Below are 19,800 nucleotides of genomic sequence, written 5' to 3'. Positions count from 1 at the left end.
CTTCCGGGTAACTCCCAGTTGCCCCCCACCCCGGGCATGATGTGCTGTGGTATTGAATACCTCCTTGGCTAGGCAGAGCATTCACAAAGTCCTTGGTCAGGGTAAACATCACTTAGCAACAACCGAAAACATCGGTATCACCAGCACTGTTCCCAGGCTGGAAGTCAAAACACAGCACTGCACCAGCTACCACGAAGGAGAAACATGACTGCTACTGCTGAAGCCAGGACATTATCCACCCCTTATGCCATATCATTCACGTCATGCTCAGATCCCACATTTTCAATACACCATCGCTCTCCCACATATATACATCCATATACACACAGACCAAGAGAAAAAGATCATTTTCTTAGTGCATGGACTAATCCCTATTATGCTGCCGAGTCCATTTGGTCCATGATGTCAGGTTCCATCTCTTGTAACAATCTTTCAGGGCAGGAAAGGCTGTGTGCAGTATTGGATCGTTGCCTGCTGATGATGCTGGTAGTTCCTTTACTGTGGAACTCTTGCGGTTCTATCAAAGTTCATTCTCTGTTGGGATGACGGTTGGAGGGAAGTCAGGGCTAGTCACTGGTGACCTGGAGACATCTAGTTGATGGGCTATAAAAGTATTACACAGCAGACAACAGCACACAATTAAGTTCATTGGCTGTTTTCCTCTAAAATCAACTCCCCTTGAGGTATACATCGGACTTCCCCATCTTCCCGCATTACCCACCAAGTATATCCAGGTCCCTGAGCAAAAGCAATCCCACGAGTGGGTTTGCCTTTACCTGAAGCAGGAATTACCCAGACTGTCTTCCCCAGCAAATTCTTCATATGCACCACAGGAACTTTGTCCCCCTCTACAATATGTAAAAGTTCTGACTGGGCTGGGCCAGCCCTGTTGGCAGATCCTCTGGTGTTGACCAACCAGGTGGCCTTTGGTAAGTGTGTATCCCAATGCTTGAAAGTTCCCCCACCCATTGCTCTCAGTGTAGTTTTTAACAGCCCATTGTACCGTTTGATTTTCCCAGAGGCTGGTGCATGGTAGGGGATGTGATATACCCACTCAATGCCATGCTCTTTGGCCCAAATATCTGTAAGGTTATGCCGGAAATGAGTTCCATTGTCTGACTCAATTCTCTCTGGGGTGCTGTGTCACCACAAAATCTGTTTCTCAAGGCCCAGGATAGTGTTCCGGGCAGTGGCATGGGGCACAGCGTATGATTCCAGCCACCCGGTGGTTGCTTCCACCATGGTAAGCACATGGCGCTTGCCTTGGCGGGTTGGTGGCAGTGTGATATAGTCAATCTGCCAGGCCTCCCCATATTTATACTTCAACCATCGTCCTCCATACCAAAGAGCCTTTAACTCCTTGCCTTGTTTAATTGCAGCACATGTTTCACACTCATGAATAACCTGGGCAATAGTGTCCATTGTTAAGTCCACCCCTCGATCACGAGCCCATCTATATGTTGCATCTCTGTCCTGATGGCCTGAAGTGTCACGGGCCCACCGGGCCAAAAATAATTCACCTTTATGTTGCCAATCTAAGTCCATCTGAGCCACTTCAATCTTAGCAGGTTTATCCACTTGTTGGTTGTTCTGGTGCTCCTCAGTGGCCCGTCTCTTGGGTACATGGGCATCTACATGACGTACCTTCACCACCAGGTTCTGCACCGTGGCAGCAATATCTTTCCACAGTGCAGCAGCCCAGATGGGTTTACCTCTGCGCTGCCAGTTGCTCTGCTTCCATTGCTTCAACCACCCCCACAGGGCATTTGCCACCATCCATGAGTCAGTATAGAGATAAAGTACTGGCCACTTTTCTCGTTCAGCAATGTCCAGGGCCAGCTGGATGGCTTTCACCTCAGCAAACTGACTCGATTCACCCTCTCCTTCAGCAGTTTCTGCAACTTGTCGTCCAGGACTCCATACAGCTGCCTTCCATCTCCGATGCTTTCCCACAACACGGCAAGAGCCATCAGTAAAACAAGGCATACTGCTTTTCACTTTCTGACAGTTTATTATATGGTGGGGCCTCTTCAGCACGCATCACCTCCTCCTCTGGTGACATTCCGAAATCTTTGCCCTCTGGCCAGTCCATGATGACTTCTAGAATGCCTGGATGACTGAGATTTCCTATTGAGTTCGTTGTGTAATTAGTGCAGCTCATCTACTCCATGTAGCATCAGTTGCATGATGTGTAGAGGAGACCCTGCCTTTGAACATCCAGCCCAGCACGGGCAACCAGGGTGCCAGGAGGAGCTGTGCTTCAGTGCCAATCACTTCCGAAGCAGCTCGAACCCCTTCATAGGTTGCCAGTATCTCTTTCTCAGTTGGGGTATAGCTGGCCTCAGATCCTTTGTATCCCCTACTCCAAAAGCCGAGGGGTTGACCTCGAGTCTCCCCTGGAGCTTTCTGCCAGAGGCTCCAGGTAGGACCGTTCTCCCCAGCTGCAGTGTACAGTACATTTTTTACATCTGGTCTGGTCCGGACAGGTCCAAGGGCTACTGCATGAACTATCTCGCATTTAATTTGCTCAAAGGCTTGTTGTTGCTCAGGGCCCCATTTAAAATCATTCTTCTTCCGGGTCACATGATAGAGAGGGCTTACAATCGAACTGTAATTTGGGATGTGCATTCTCCAGAACCCCACTGCACCCAAGAAAGCTTGCGTTTCTTTCTTATTAGTTGGTGGAGACATTGCTGTTATCTTGTTGATCACATCTGTGGGGATCTGTCTACGTCCATCTTGCCATTTTATTCCCAAAAATTGAATCTCCTGTGCAGGTCCCTTGACCTTACTCCGTTTTATGGCAAAACCAGCTTTCAGCAGGATTTGGATTATTTTCCTCCCTTTCTCAAAGACTTCTTCCGTTGTATCGCCCCACACAATAATGTCATCAATGTATTGCAGGTGTTCTGGAGCTTGCCCCTGTTCCCGTGCAGTCTGGATCAGTCCGTGGCAAATGGTAGGGCTGTGTTTCCACCCCTGGGGCAGTCGGTTCCAAGTGAACTGGACACCCCTCCAAGTAAAAGCAAACTGTGGCCTGCACTCTGCTGCCAAAGGAATTGAGAAAAATGCATTGGCAATATCAGTCGTGGCATACCACTTGGCTGCCTTTGACTCTAGTTCATACTGAAGTTCTAGCATGTCCGGTACGGCAGCACTCAATGGTGGTGTGACTTCATTCAGGCCACGATAGTCTACTGTTAGTCTCCATTCTCCATTAGACTTTCGCACTGGCCATATGGGGCTATTAAAGGGCGAGCGAGTCCTGCTGATCACTCCCTGACTCTCCAGTCTACAGATTAGCTGATGGATGGGAATCAGGGAGTCTCGGTGTGATATTGCCGCCGGTGCACTGTTGTGGTCGCAATTGGCACTTGCTGTTCTTTGACTTTCAGCAACCCCACAGCAGAGGGATCTTCTGAGAGACCAGGCAAGGTGGACAGCTGCTCAATTTCCTCAGTCTCCAAAGCAGCAATACCAAAAGCCCACCGGTACCCTTTTGGGTCTTTGAAGTACCCTCTCTTGAGGTAGTCTATGCCGAGGATGCATGGAGCCTCTGGACCAGTCACAGTAGGGTGCTTTTGCCACTCCCTCCCAGTCAGGCTGATTTCAGCCTCCAGCACAGTCAACTCTTGGGATCCTCCTGTCACTCCAGAAATATAGATGGGTTCCACCCCTTGACAGCTTGATGGCATCAGGGTACACTGTGCACCGGTATCTACTAGAGCCTTATACTTCTGTGGGACTGATGTGCCAGGCCACCTGATCCACACAATCCAGTAAATCCAATCGTCCCCTACCTCCACCTGACTGGAGGCAGGGCCCCTCTAATGGTCATCACAGTGTTGGACACTTAAGTCATGGTAAAAGGGATTATTCTTCGTTATCACAGGAGCTGGAGTAAAATCAGCTCTTCCACTCCATCTGGGAAACTGCTCACCAGAGACTGAAGCCGTAGCTCTCATGGGATGATCAGTCTTGGCCTTTGCTCCCCTCTTCAATTCACTCACCCGTTCCGCCAAAGCTGAAGTAGGTTTTCCATCCCACTTTGTCATGTCTTCTCCGTGATCCAGCAGGTAAAACCATAGGGTACCCCGTGGCGTATACCTCCTGTATCTCCTCTCTCGAACAATAGGACGCCTTTTGTTCATAGCTGAGGCGTGTGTTGGTACACCTGAGGAGCTGGATAAATCAGATAGATCGTCCCTCATTGTTTGAGGTCCTGGGGCAGTTTTTCCACAGATGAGATGATGGAAGGGGTGAGATCACCTTCGAACTCTCGGAGTTTATGAACCATTTCATCCACTGTTAGTGGTACTATGTCATTCCAGGTTACTGTTGCCAATGAATGGGCATATGATGACGGTGCATTCCGTGTAAGTTTTTGCCACATGGGTCGTGTACATTCAACTTCATCTGGATCTATGGGTGTATCCCCGTTATTCGGCTTGATGTGATAGATCATCTCTACGATGGCTGATTCCCTCAGAGACTGGATGCCTTTGTCTATAGTAGCCCACTTGGCCGAACGACTCATATCATCATGTATGGAAACCTTTCTTTCACAGCTGCCAAGAGCCGCCTCCAAAGACTGAGGGACTTTTTCTCTCTTGCAATTGCTTTGTCAATTCCCCCTTCTCTAGCAAGTGATCCCAGCTGCTTGGCTTCTGTACCTTCTAGTTCGTGACCATCGGCCCCATTGTCCCAGCATCGGAGTAACCAGGTGATGATGTGCTCCCCTGGTTGACGGGTAAAATCTTTTCGCATATTCCGTAGCTCGGTTGAAGTCCAAGGTTGAGAAGTTACCTCTTCTTCTTCTTCTTCGTCATGTGATGATGACTCCCAATCAAATACTAGACCAGGTGGTGGATTCATTGTTTCTTCATCTTGCTTCACCCTTCTTGCCTCTTTTTTTGCGTGTTCTCTTGTGTACAGGGGCAACCGATGTCGGTAGGAATTGGTCCTCTGGTTTGGCTGCAGTGATTAGCACTGTGGTTTGAGTAACGGTGGTGTAGCTGCTGTGCTTGGAGCTGGGGTAGCCGTGCTGTCTGTTGCAGTTGAAGTTTGAGCAGCTGCTGTACTTTCCACTGGGGTAGCTGTGCTGTTCATTGCAGCCAAAGTTTGAGTAGTGACTGTACTTGTCGCTGGGGGTGGTGAAGCTGCGGTTCCTGGAGCTGGAGTAGCTGCGCTGACTGTTGCTTTGCCCTCAGATCTGCCGACATTCTTTTCCTTTTGAAGGTGCTGGATAGTGTTGAACAAGGCTCTGTAAGCATAGGCCAAGCCCCAGCACGTTGCCATGATTTGTCCATCTCTGGTGTGGCCAGAATGACCACAAACCTCATTTAAGTGTTTTACTAATTCTTCTGGATTTTGCAGTTGTTCGGTAGTGAAATTCCAAAGTACTGGAGGGGCCCACTGACCTAGATACTTTTCCATACTATCCCACACACCCTGCCACTCATGGCTGTCCAGCCTCAGGGAAAATCTCTCGGTCCTCCTACATCGTCGTATGACCCCAGACAAGACCCGAACCTGACTCTGCTTAACTCTTGAAATCAGTCGTGGGCAAAACACACTCTGTATGCGTGCTAGCATGGTGATTCCCATCACCATCAGCAAACAAGTCTCAACAGCATTAAAAGGGCATCCAAAAACTTCAAAACTCTCAAATGTAAATGGTCTGGGGGGAGGACTGGGGGGGTAAAAGGATGTCTCCTTCACAGGTTGAGCACCTGAGAAGAAGAAAAAAGATGTGTAATTGCTAAGCACTTCTATTATATACCTCCCAAAGTATAAAGGTGGTGACCACACTGGGAACATAAGCCAGATCAGTTTCATGATCAATGATTCTATTGTATTACAAGTCATTACCATAAAGTACAATGAGACAAAAACCTTAGCCCAAGCCCCACACTTGAAAAACACTAATACAGCAAATACCGGATGGAAGTAAGATACGATATACTGAAACTGTGAGATCAAGAGGAACAACCTTGAGAGCCAATAAATCAACATTGTAACGAGTGACTATTAATCCGGTCAGATCTGTTGTTATTTCAACCTCGAGCCCCACGTTGGGCGCCAAAAGAACTGTCGTGGTTTAAACCCTAGACAGACAGCTTGTTCACGCACTCCCAGTGAGTGGTGCCGGGCTAAGAGCAATCGAGCTCCCCCCCCAGGGCTCTCCCCTTCTCTGCTCCCAGAGGAACGGGGAGGAGGATCGAAAGAGTGCAACTCCCACGGGTTGAGACAAGAACAGTCCAGCAACCAATGTACAACACAAATCACCGCCGCTACCACCAATGACAACAATGATAAGAGAAAATAACAAGGGAAGAGAATACGATACCACCAGCCAAGAAATGAGTCCCACCCGGAAGCCCGTGCCCTTCCGGGTAACTCCCAGTTACCCCCCACCCCGGGCATGACGTGCTGTGGTATGGAATACCTTCTTGGCTAGCCGGGTCAGGCACCCTGTCTCTGCTTCCTCCTGGCTTCCCCTCCTCCCTGGCAGAGCATGAGCCTCACAAAGTCCTTGGTCAGGGTAAACATCACTTAGCAACAACTGAAAACATCGGTATCACCAGCACTGTTCCCAGGCTGGAAGTCAAAACACAGCACTGCACCAGCTACCAAGAAGGAGAAACATGACTGCTACTGCTGAACCTAGGACAACTTCTCATCATAACAATAACTTACACTCATCACTTCTTGTTAGTCACCCTCTCTTTAATGTCTGATCCAAACCTCTGTTGTCCATATGGTGCTGGTTTATTAGAATTTCTTCCCTAGGAACATTCACGTTATGAGACAAATCAGTTGTTTTAATAATTGCAAGTTAATTGCAACATGGCATTGCTAAGCACCCTATGTTTGCTCTGCTAGGCTATTAGACAACAAGATATATGGAAGAAATGGTATCTGCCCTGAAAATAAATGGCACTGGAGCCACCAATGAACAAAATTATCCCTTTAAAATCTGTCTAGTTGAAAATGTTCTCCTGATCATAATTTGAGATAGCTGCATTTTGTTTACGCTATTTCTGGATGTCTTGATTCCAACAGCAAGTATCTCAAGACACCCTCCAAAATGCTGTTGTTCTGGTAAAGTGGGTTCCCAACAATCATCAATACTTATATGTCTTTTGCAAAATGTTGCTATATCCCATAAAATCAGAAAGTCACGTTTTTGACTGAGCTTAAAAGTAAAAAGGAGGAAGAGTGGAAAAAGCTGCCCCTCATCTGCAAGCACTCCCCCTGGCACATTCTCTGGACACAAGGTCAGCTCTTCTCAAAAAGTGATCCAGAGCTCCATTTCTTCTTTTTAAATTAAGCTTCAGTCTAAAAGAGCATTATAAGTTAATGTTGATTTTTCATCTTATGCTCTCTGCTTCTCCACTGGACTTCTCACATGACTGCCCATGAGATTTCTCCTTCAGACTTCCTATCAGAACTAAAGGTAGACTCAAAGCCTGCTCCGATACCAGTATTCCAGAGGAGCTGACAGCCAAACGGCAATTCAGGCACAATCTTCCCTAAATGTGGAGTCATACCCCAAACCTATTTCTGCTTCTGCTACTCCAAACCTTTTCTCTACTACTTCTCACATGTAACAGAGGTGCCTAATAAAAATTTGTTTTCTTGATATTCACAGCTATATATATATATTGTTATAGCTTCCTGCATTCAAAACTCTTTAAAATCAGAACAGCTTTTCCATCTGAGTTAATGACATGATATGTTGGGTTAAGAAATCCAGTTCCAAGCCCCCTGACACAGGCTGGGACACCTTCCACTAGACCAGGTTGCTCAAAGCCCCATCCAACCTGGCCTTCAACACTTCCAGGGATGGGGCAGTCAGAGCTTCTCTGGGCAACCTATGCCAGCACCTCACCACTGTCACAGGGAAGAACTTCTTCCAAATACCTAATCTAAATCTGCCCTCTTAGTTTAAAGCCATTCTCCTTTGTCCTGTCAATGCATCACCTTGTACACAGTCGCTCTCCAGATTTCTTGTCGGGTCTTCTTAAGGCACTGGAAGGCTGCTATCAGGTCTCTCCTGAGCCTTCTTATGGCTGAACAAGCTCAACCCTCTTAGCTTGTCTCTGTAGCAGAGGTGCTTTAGCCCTCCGATCAATTTTGTGGCCTCCTCTACTCACTCCAACAGGTCCATGTCCTTCTTATGTTGGAGGACCCAGAGCTGAACACAGTACTCCAGGTTATCAAGGACTGTCTCAGTGTCCTGCTCAAAAATCTTTGATTTTTTTTTTTTTTTTGTCAAAAAATACCCTTAGATCTTGTCACTCAGATCTTCAGAGTGACACAGAGCTTTCTCATAAGCTACAACTTGGAGAAATATCCATTTCCTTACATCTTCACAAGAAAATGAGAGGTAAGGATTCCTTTTCTAATCCCAGATTCATACAGGTCTATATAAGGAACAAGCTGAAATTTAATCACTGTGTGCTTGGTTGAAAAAGAATTTCAGGTTGTGCTATGATCTGGGCATGCTGTTGCACACCTGTCTCCCTTGTTTTAATAGAAAAGAAGTACAGACCTAGTTGGCACTCCTGGTGAGCAACGACCATGGCTCTGTCTAGGTTATAACTGTGAATCCCAACCTCATTTTGCATGAGAAACAGTACACATCAACAAAATATCCACTAGATTCATGTCATAGAGCTTACACCTTACAGTATCTTTTGAGAAAACAACTGTTGGCAGAAGACCCTGCAAACAAACCCTCAACTATGAGTGAAGTGACCTTTACAGGCTGCTGTGCAGTCTGGAACTCTTTCAAGATAAAATGTCTTTAAATAATGAGCACTGTTATTTAATGACATTAAAGACACTGTTATTAAAGACTATTAAGTAGTTTCTAAATTCTTTTCACATTATTAAAATTGTGCATTCCAATATTTTCTTGATCTCCTGGGATTGAGTCTTCACCATTTCTAATAATCACCCATGCCCTTGGTTCACAGAAACTTCCTTTTTTTTAATTCAAATCTTGATGTATGTTTGTGTATATTCTTCAGAGTGATTAAGAATGTCCCAGTTCTTCTCTATAGATGCAACAAGAAGTTCTGCTTTCTAAATGCTGTCCATGGGGTTTACAAATATATCCACATCCTGTGGTTGTGATCTGCAAAACATAGAACATATGATGAATCGTATTGGCCAAACTTCAGAAATAAATGTACAAAATAGTAAATGAATTGAAGAAAACTTAATCAGTGTGATCTGTCTAGTCACAAATGTGAAAATAGTACAGCAAAACTTTACCTGGTAAGTGTACTGGTTTATTACTGGGAAAGTAGTTTTACTGCCTTGCTATTCACTTATGAGACTTTCTCCTAATAATAACAAATTACAGCAGTTGAGAGCTTTGTCAGTTGTCTGGGAACCATGTTTTAGTTTAGTCATGCTTTCTGAACAAAAATTATCCTGCAATTAGTCTGTCAAAGGATGGGAGAGTGTGCTGAGGATTGCTTACACCTCAAGTCTTTTCAGCACAGTCCACTATATACAAATATATATAAGCTTAATATACATATATATATATACACAGTAAGACATACACATAAATGTGCATGTGAATGTATGTCTGTATGTGTGTGTAATGTATTTACACCTTTCAGAGCAGTGGACTGTCAAGATCTGTAATATTCCAAAGTTCCAGTGGCTTAACATGTTCCCTTCAGGCAAGACAATTCTGAAGAAACTGACTGTGAAATAAAGAAACACAGAATTACATTTTATTCCTGAAAGATGTTACAGACTGGGGAAAAACTGGTAATTACAATCTCAGTGTTCTTATCATCCATATGAACACTGGTCTCAGCTTTTTGTGCTTTGTACTTTAGACCACACAACCCTTATAGGTGTCTCCACTGACTACTGTATCATGGTCTTTTGAGCTTTCCAAACAGATAATGGAGTCTCTTCCCATTTCCACTTTTCCATGGGGGAATTTCCATACTACAGCTCCAGCAACCTCAGATCCTGAACACAGCCATTCAAACTCAATGGTCCTGCTAATGGTGAAGTATTGTTTCATTAAACTCCAGTCAGGAAATATAGATGGTCTCTGTGGGCTCAGTCATAGCTACTCAGAAAAAGGCTGCTCATAGGGTGCCCTTTCCCCACAAGTTTAGGAAGTTCAAAGCTATACCAAGCTCAAATGCAAGTAACAACCTCACTCAAATATACCCTTACCCTAGGGGAAACGGATACCTACTTTTTTCACTTTTTTTCCTCAAACTTAAAATGAACAGTTTTCTCAGTGTGTGTGATTAGCTATTTTTAAGGGGGGGGTGGGGGGGGGGGGAATCCAAAGGACTACATCTTTCAGTTTATAGACTCATAGGACAATTTATGGTAGAAGAAATCTCTGGAAATCATCTAGAGCCTAGGTGACCTTCTCTTCAAAGCAAGGCTAGCTTCAAAGTTATATCAGGTTCCTCAGGACCATTTCCACTTCAGTTTTGAGTATTTCCAAAGATGAAGGCTCTTCAGCCTGTCCAGGCAGCTCATTTTATGATTTATTTTTTCCCTTTTGTGCAATCAGAATTTACCTCACTAAAACTTGCACCCATTGCCTCTAATCCCTTCCCTGAGTACCTACAGTCTGTCTCCATTCTTTTTATATAAACTCCCATTACAACTTGAAGACTTTTCTTCTTCTATCTAAACAAATGGAGCTCCCTTAGTCTCTGCCCATACATTATGTGGCCCAAGCCCCAGTCATTTGGGTTGCTCTTACCAAACTTGCTCTAGTTTGTTCACATGTGTCTTGCAAAGAGTGGCTCAAAAATGAGCATGAACTACAGCTTTGTTCACATTTTCTCCAGAAATCCATTTCATCATTAAAAAATCTTTCTTCATATCTTTTACCAGTATTTTTCTGGTCACATAAGCCATTTGATTCTGTTTGCTTGATTGCAAGACTGCTTACAACATACAGGACTCGACCACCAGTCCAACCTTTTTTTTTTTTTAAAATTCCTCTGTCTTTTAGCACACATAAAACATCCCTACAACACACAATCCCCACCATACATGGAATACTGCATCCAGCTCTGGGGCCCCCAACATAAGAAGGACATGGACCTGCTGGAGGGAGTAGAGGAGGGCACAAAAATGATCAGAGGGCTGGAGCACCTCTGCTGCTGTGACAGGCTGAGAGAGTTGGGCTTGTTCCACAGAAGGCTCAGGGGAAACCTGATAGCAGCCTTCCAGTGCCTTAAGAAGACCCAACAGGAAATTTGGAGAGCGACTGTGTACAAGATGATTCATTGACAGGACAAACAGGAATGACTTTAAACTAAGAGGGCAGATTGAGATTAGGTATTTGGAAGAAGTTCTTCCCTGTGACAGTGGTGAGGTGCTGGCATAGGTTGCCCAGAGAAGCTCTGACTGCCCCATCCCTGGAAGTGTTGAAGGCCAGGTTGGATGGGGCTTTGAGCAACCTGGTCTAGTGGAAGGTGTCCCAGCCTGTGTCAGGGGGTTTGGAACTAGATGATCTTTAAGGTCCCTTCCAACACAAATCATTCTGTGATTCCAATCCCCCTCTTACCCCCCCCAAAAATACCACCAGAAAAAGATGTAGAGGTTTGCTTATTACTGAGCTGCTGCTTACTTATACAGTAGCAGCTATATGGTTAAAGTGACAAAACTACATGATATTAATATTAGGCTGTTCAGTGAGCTGTGGATCTAGCCACAGACCATCAGCCAGCTAATTGATGAAAAAATGTGAGAAGTAGAGAACACTTAATTCTTAATTTGGAAAAGAAAAACAGAAAGGAAAGAGAAAAAAAAATAACATAAATTGTTTCATAGGATGAAACAAACATCCATAGTTATAGGATGTTTGAAAACACACTTTTGCACCACAAGCACTGTATACTATAGTGTATGCTGAGGCTTGAATTATGCAAAATTACTTAGATGAGAAATACTGCATAAAATGGACGTAATGAAAGAATTCCGCAGTGAGATCCTTTCCTGTTATGCTAGTCTAATATACTTTCTTCCTCTCCACATAATATAAATCTACTTTCCATGCATGCTGGGTTCTAATAGATCTGAAATAATCCCAGAAGAGTTTCAAAGACTGAAGCCATCCTAACGAGGAATGTAGTTCTACACTGGCCTGGACTTTGGGCTCCTCCTATTCCTTTTATTTTGAGCACAGCTCCTGACTCTGCCAGCTGCTATATGGGTAAAAGAATTGCAGAAAATTGCAGCTTTTTTCAATTTTTCTGGGGAAAAAAAAAAGAAAAAAAGAAAGACATCAAAGCTAGGTAGTAAGTTCAGCTTCCAAGTTCAGCTTCCAGCCCATCACACATGATAACACTTTCAGGTGTCTCCCCAAAGAGTAAAGTGAAATAATTTCTCTTCCATGTACATTCAGGCTACAAAGTAGTCATCTCTGTATTGTGTAATTGTCTCACAGCACAGGAAGTCAAAATTGTAGTATGGAAGGGACCTTACATGTTATTAACAGGAGAAATTGTATAAATAGGGTGTAGACAGCAGATAAACAGCTATTAGTTTCATTAAGCAAGTAAAAAAGACAGTATAACTTGTAAGAGAGATTAATTTTTTCTTAAAAACAAAATTTCAATTGTGTTTAAAACATTTTGTTGTTTCTCTAATTAGAATGAATAGAACAAGATATTTTGTTCATTTCTACTGTTGTTTTTTCTGTTCATCATTAAATTGCTATGTTAATAGTAATAAGTAGAGCCAGACATTATGTTTTATTAGGTAAAAGCTTTTTAATGGAAAAACATTACTTTAATAATGTATTTTCCTATGAAGGTGTGAGATACCATAGGATAGCTGGTATCCAAATGTGGCTTAATATGCACTTGAGAGAATGCTAGATTCTGGTCCCTGCTTTACCTGCCTCATTTTGCAACTTTGTAGGTATCATCCAACCACAGAGAGTCCCACTGTGATTTTGCTTGAATACGTTTAAACATGCAGATATATAGTGCAGAGGAATCAGAAAACTCTGTATCAAGAAAATCTAGGATATAGAGGTTATCACAGACTGTCATTCAGACCTCAGTATGTAAGTCTGAAGAATGTCAGAGCATATTTTGTACATTTAATTTGCATTAATATATTGGTCACATGGTTTTATCAATTATTAATTAATAAATCAACTTTTTGTAGTTAATGACCTGAAATTACACAATCACTTTAATACCTGCATGACTAATTATCTGTCCTTCTTTTTCATGTAGGTTTTTTCTCCTCTATTATCTAACTATCCTGGCTCAAAAATGAAACATAACTGAATGAATCTTGGGTTTATATATCTGTTTATATTTCTACTTCTATATTTTATCTATAGTTATATCTAACATTGGCAGATTTTAATAATTCATAATTTTTTAATGCGTGGAATACCCATTTTTGTGTTATGAAGCATATCTCTACATTCTTAGCCTATGCATCTATTTATCTGAGACGGAAATAAACAGGAAGACTACCTAAAACCAATGGGGGCATGATATTTCACAGATGTAAGTAAATACTGTTACGAGAATTTACATTGCAGATAAATGCCATTATCTCTTAAACACACAGTGAAAATATGTCAGGGCAAGAAACCTGTATCAGCAGACAGTTCATTATTTTTTTTGTTTGTGTGCACTGCACAAGTGTGTGCGTGAACTCAAATTTAAAGCCACTTGGAATTTTTTTTATTGAAATAATTTTAAATGCAACTGAAGTTCTCGGTGTACCATGCTCATTCAGTTAAAATTTTTAAAGGAATACTTTCTCAAGAAGAGAATTTTTTACTAGATCTCAAGAAGCATGTATCATCCCAGAAGAGCCAGCACTAACAAGTGTATGCCAGATCCATGTTCCCCTTATTCAGATCAGTGATTAGCATCCCAGATGAATTCTAAATTACTGTATCACAGCTAGATTAAGGAAGTTGCTACCTCACTTTGCTTCTTTCCTTTTTCATGAGCTTGGTAACATCTTTTGCAAAATAGATAGCATCTTTAAATTTCTAACAACTTCCCAAGCTAGAAAACTTGGGGAAGTATTGTGTACAAACTTGGCTTTCATTCATTCTTCTTATTGAATGTCTTTAAATGCTGGTCTGACAGATGTTGAAGCTCAAGTCTGTTTCCTGAATAAATATCCAGTACTAAACAGTAGACTTGGGGAAAGAAGGAAGGAAACATTTCTTCCACAGCTTTTCCATGTCTTTAAAGTGAAAGCCAAACAAGAAGCTTTCAGGGCAAGATATGCTAAATGTCAATTAGATAAATATGAAGAAAGGTCTCCTGCTTTTTCTACTTGATATTCAACTTATCTTCCAATCTTCATTCAGAGCTTTCATTCTGGGAAAGAGATGGGGATAAAATAAAAAGAGGACACAAACAGAGTATTCCCCTCCACGTTGCAAGCACAGATTTCTCAACAGTTGAGGATTTTATAACAAATTAATGCAGAGGAAAAGCCAAATCTTTAAAAAGCTTCGAATAAAACACCCTTCCAAACATGTTGACTGTCCACCCCAGTTCTCTAAAGATATCCTCATCAACCTGTTGGAGTCTTGAGAAAGCCTACCCAATAAATTGAGTAATAAAAATTTTTATTATTCAATTTCATAATATTCATATCCCAGATGGTGCCATAGCAAAAAGGAGTAGTTAAAACACAAAACCAATCCATAGATCTGAGAATTGAAAGAGCCTGACATTTTTCTTTTTGAGTAAATACCATATTTTAATTGCTACAGCCCCAAGGTAACCGTAAAGTCGTGCACTGACAGCTCATGCGGATTTTATGAGGCTGTTTACTCTGTTGTTCATCAAAAAAAGTTTGTTTAGCGACTGCTGCTGCTCCTGATGCTTATATCACCTGCAAGCAAGAAAGCATCATCCTAAATAAGGAAAAAGGTACAAAATATTTTAGCTGCAATTGAAAACCTAAGAAAAGAAAATTGGAGTATACAATCAAAATGAGGTGTTGTTACAGTATCAAGATAGCTTCGGTATGAGTTGTTGCCTGTCTGTGCCCATCACCTCCCATTTTAATGTTATTTTTCTTCCATGTAAGAGAACAGGGACACTTTCTTAACTGCAAAGATAAGACTGTGGGTACTTAACATCTTTTATTTAAAACATGCAGTTTAAAATTTCATTATGTGCTTTTCAAACTAAGACTAATTTTCCAATGTTTTATACGAATTATAATATCTAGTCTAGTTGTATCTGACTGTTTTTCCCTAGTTGTTTCTATTTCCCATAGTTTAGATCTATTACTACTTAATAAGTACTGTCCATACCTTTCCATTTCAAAAGATACAAGCTTCAGCTCTCCTAACCACCTGAAACCACAGTCACTTTGAGATAGCAATCTGAAATATTGCAATGGAGGATATTTTCTAAGGCATAAAACCCCCAATTACACTCCATTTAGAGTCAATTTGGAATTTGGAGCCTTTCCAAATTTGAAATTTGGAACCTTTCATTTATTCCTTTATAATCTTCTAATGTATATGTTTGGCATTATTAATTCACACCCTATTTAACCCCATGCTGATCAATTAACAAGGAAGGATGTGGTAAACCCTAACTGTGTGGAATAGAGGCCACAGTGTTCTTGGAACATGATAATCAATAGGACTATGTTTATGAAATAATGGATTTTACCTTCAGTTATTCTACCATCTTGGTCATGATTCAGAAAGACATATAAACACATGCTTATACATTTCTGTCATATTAAAGTAAATGAGGCAAAAGCAAATCCTTAAATAAGGTTGAAGTTAACGTATGAGACTTCATTTTTTAAATTATTCTTTCAAAAATAAAAGAAAGAAATTTGCCAGACTTCAGAACTTTTAAGTACTTGGAATGCCTGGGAGTTTTGAACTATTCATCTTAGATAAACCTATGGGCGAAAAAAAAGAAAAAAAATATTTACAATGATTCATGATGAAATCAGTCCATATTTTATAATAGACTGCATAGAAGAAATGAAAATTTTGGAAATGCCTCTAAGTAGTATTTAAGAATATTCCAGCCTTCAGTGTAAGTTAAGACTCTGTACTTATGTTAATTTAATATTTATTTAATTAGATTATAAATTACTGCTTTAAAAATCATGAAAGCATTGAAATTGTGAAGAAGTGACTTGGTGAACTTTGCAAGAAACTTTTTGTTCTTCCTGAAGACAATTATTACCTTTGTGAAACCCACAATTATTATTAATAAGCAAGAAGTCTGAGATTTGTTTGTTGTTTCATTAACTTGGAAGAAAATTATATTACTCATTTGTGACTTCCCAGAGAATAACCACACCAGTGGTGGGAAAGAGGGCATTGTGCAGTAGTAGCCGCAGGCATAAAGTATGGAGGCTTTTTGTCTCTAAAAAAAAAAAAAAAAAAAAAAAAAGAAGGATCCCTTGAAAAAATGCACTTTTAAAAAGCTCTGCTTTTAAAAGACATTAAAGACTTTGTACTGTGCTATAAATGGACATTCTTCTATAAGCTGTACCTCAACAAAATGACAATGGTTGTCATGTCAAATCTCAACAGGCCACCTTTACTCATGTTCTCCTAAGAAATGCCACTGTAGCAGAATGAAACATAACCTTTAATATTACTTTCTTTGGTCTAAGCTTCAGTGAAATGCAACAGAAAGGTAAGAAATCCCTGCCTCTCAGTGGATTTGGTGTAAGCCAACCTCTCTCCTTTACATCTATTGTCACCTGGGAGCTCTTTCAAGAAGAAAGAGAGATTATTTTTTGCTCCTGTTTCAGTCTTTGTCAGATGAGGAAAGATAAAATTAGATTAATATATATGCCTGTCTATCTTGTTGCTGTAGAAGGCTAGAGGTACTGCTGCAAGTCTTGCATCACAGTTAATGTTTCTAGCAGATACAAAAATTCAAAGGTTTGTATGCATTACACAATGGAGCTACACTGTTCCTCAGGGGCATGGCTAAGGGACTGACACAGCTCAACAGCTATACATCCCTAGGAGGAGTCTCTCAGCTTTAGGATTTCTGCAGAAGCAAAAAACACAGATAATTTGAAATTGTGCACAGAATGAAGTTAATAAACATTCTCAGTTTTGCTGTGAGATGCTTCTTTGCCAAACAAAATGTTACATCTCCTAAAAAACACCTACTTTGAAGCCTTACAAGTTACAAAGCACTGATTTGTCTCCATCCTCATCAGATTACTAGTTTACAAGAACTACAGAAGTCATGAAGTGGAAATACTGGTCAAGACATGCAACTAATTTTCTCTTTCCTTCTGTTTCATCTTCAACAATGTATTTTACACAGAATGGAAACAACATATTTTGATGTCACAAAGAAATTACTCCAGTTCACATTCTCCATTCACTAAACATTTGCAGAAAAATGTTATCCCTGATATGCAAATCCTAACTTGATGTTCTGTTCCAAATGCAAATGGTAGAAGGAATCGGATCACTCTCTGCACTACAGAACAGCTCGGCTCTCTCATGCACACAGCAGGTATACCTATAATAAGCAGGAATGTGAGACATTGTTGCTCTAACTGCTCAGCATGTTTTGAAAACTATCACGTGCATTAAGAACTGGGCAGTCCTTTTTCAGGAGGAATTAAATAGATTATTTTCTTCTTTTTAACCTTTCTTACCTGCCCCCCCCCAAAAAAAAAAAAAAAAAGGATTTATAAATAGCATCCACAATCCACATGGCATGAATTGCAAATGTAATCACCAGCACGAATAAAGGTTAAAAAGCTCAGAAGTGCTGGGATCTGCTACTTTGGCAAACAAAGGCTGCATTGCGCAGGGGGCAGAAAGCAGAGTGAAAGGTTTTGTTGCACTGTGGGAAAGTGTTGATCATTCTTTAAACTGATGGTAATACCATGAGCTGTATTAGAGAAGTTGGTGGACTTTTGGTGGTGCATAAATCCTGCCAATACTGCATCAAAGGGGCTCTCTGTTCACCTTGTCATTTCATATGCCCAATTCTTCATTTCATCAGCTACTTACAGATTGGAATTTGAGGTTTAATTGATATCTAGTGTGTAACTAGAATATAAGGTTTTCCTTTTTAAAATTTATTGTTTATTGTGCTCTGGAGAAACATTTTCATAATTTACTGGGCACTTCTGGAAAGTGAAAGCATTGTAACTGTCACAGAAAAGACAGGCAAACATGTTTCCCTTTACTTAATTTACTGTTGTGACGGACAGACATCTCAATACATTTGTAACAGAGTCAGACTATGCAAAAGAAGAAATGAGAAGATGTTCATAGACAATATAAATCAGTGCCACTGCTGATGCAACTTATAAATCTACATGAGCTAAGAATCTGTCCCACAAATGGTCTGTCACAACCAATACTTTGAATACCCAGTGGATGTTTGACACTGAAAGACCAATTTGCTTTAACTTATATTTAAAGACACTAAGTCATAGAATCATAGAATAGTTAGGGTTGGAAAGGACCTTAGATTATCAAGTTCCAACCTCCCTGCCATGGGCAGGGACACCTCAAAATAAACCATGCCACCCAAGGAGATGTCCAGCCTGGCCCTGAACATCACCACGGATGGAGCATTCACAACTTCCCTAGGCAACCCATTCCAGTGCCTCACCACCCTCACAGTAAAGAACTTCTTCCTTATATCCAACCTAAACTTCCCCTGTTTTAAATTTAACCTGTTACCCCTTGTCCTATCGCTACAGTCCCTAATGAAGAGTCCCTCCCCAGCATCCTTATAGGCCCCCTTCAGATACTGGAAGGCTGCTATGAGGTCTCCACGCAGCCTTCTCTTCTCCAGGCTGAACAGCCCCAACTTTCTCAGCCTGTCTTCATAATAGTGTAACAACAACTTCCTTTACCTAGTCTGCTAACAGCAGAGAGCTGCCAACAATTGTTTCCTATACAAGACTGTCTCTCTGTGCCATTCCTTTAAAAATGGAAATTTCCTTAACAGTTCTTAAAGGTTAACCAAGTTAAATCCATCCACCAAATTAAAAGGGTAAATTGTCTTGGACTAGGTCTATGCACTTTCTGTCTATGTAGTAAAGAACCTAAACTGAGAGCAGCTCTCCACAGTAACACGGGAGCAAAACACCACAATTAAACATGATTCATCATTGCTGTCTATACAGCAAATAATTTATGCTTGCAAGTCATCTTTTTCAGACCAAAAAAATGTGCTTAAACTGAGGCCAAATTATAGTGACACTGAGAATTTTTCTTTTCAATAATCCAGAAGTTTTCAGTGTGAGGAATACCTGAATCAGAAGGTTTGTCACAGAATATACTGCAGGAGATTAAATTTGTTCATACAATAGAAGGGAGCATCTATCATATATCTCCATACAATTTGTTTAAATTCTTTCAAAGACTGTATTTAAACAGTACTCCAAAATATTTATATATTTATATAAAGTTACAAAGTTTAAAAAACGTAAAATGATACATAAATCCTGCATCTCTTAATATTACCTGGTGCTTATTCCCCCCCCTTCATACGAAATTAACGTTTTACTCAAGATTCAGTTTAACTTTGAAACTAGAAAACAGTTCTTGCTGCAACTGTTGCATTTTCATACTTCGTAATACATTCTAAAGAACACATTAATAACTGCATTTTTACAATGTTTTGTACATTAAAATCCTTAAACTCAGTCATGCCTTTTAAGAACAACTTCTAAAAACAAAGAACAAATGCACTTTTTTTTTTTTTACAACACAAACTTATCATGTGAAACAATCTTTATCTATTTTTATTGTTTTCTTTT

The 19,800-nt window shown here is 41.0% G+C and overlaps 1 protein-coding gene across 2 annotated transcripts in view; it reads right to left on the bottom strand.

Moving 5' to 3' along the window:
- LOC134156695 (ribonuclease H-like) overlaps positions 1-19,800 on the bottom strand; it is a 521,461-nt gene that overhangs the window by 374,329 nt on the left and 127,332 nt on the right. Inside the window, exon 2 of one of the 2 annotated variants that reach the window (XR_009962025.1) lies at positions 1,690-2,044. The exons of the other annotated variant lie outside the window; for it this stretch is intronic. The gene's annotated coding sequence lies outside the window, so the exon portion shown is untranslated. Of the gene's footprint in view, positions 1-1,689; positions 2,045-19,800 lie in introns of those variants that run through there. 2 annotated transcript variants of the gene reach the window in all.

The sequence above is a fragment of the Pezoporus occidentalis genome, unplaced genomic scaffold (assembly GCF_034315485.1).
Source record: "Pezoporus occidentalis ecotype Australia unplaced genomic scaffold, CSIRO_AGI_Poc_V1 ctg9, whole genome shotgun sequence".
Classification (NCBI taxonomy): domain Eukaryota; kingdom Metazoa; phylum Chordata; class Aves; order Psittaciformes; family Psittacidae; genus Pezoporus; species Pezoporus occidentalis.
Note: the sequence above shows the minus strand (reverse complement) of the source record. Positions and strands in the feature narration are given on the sequence as shown.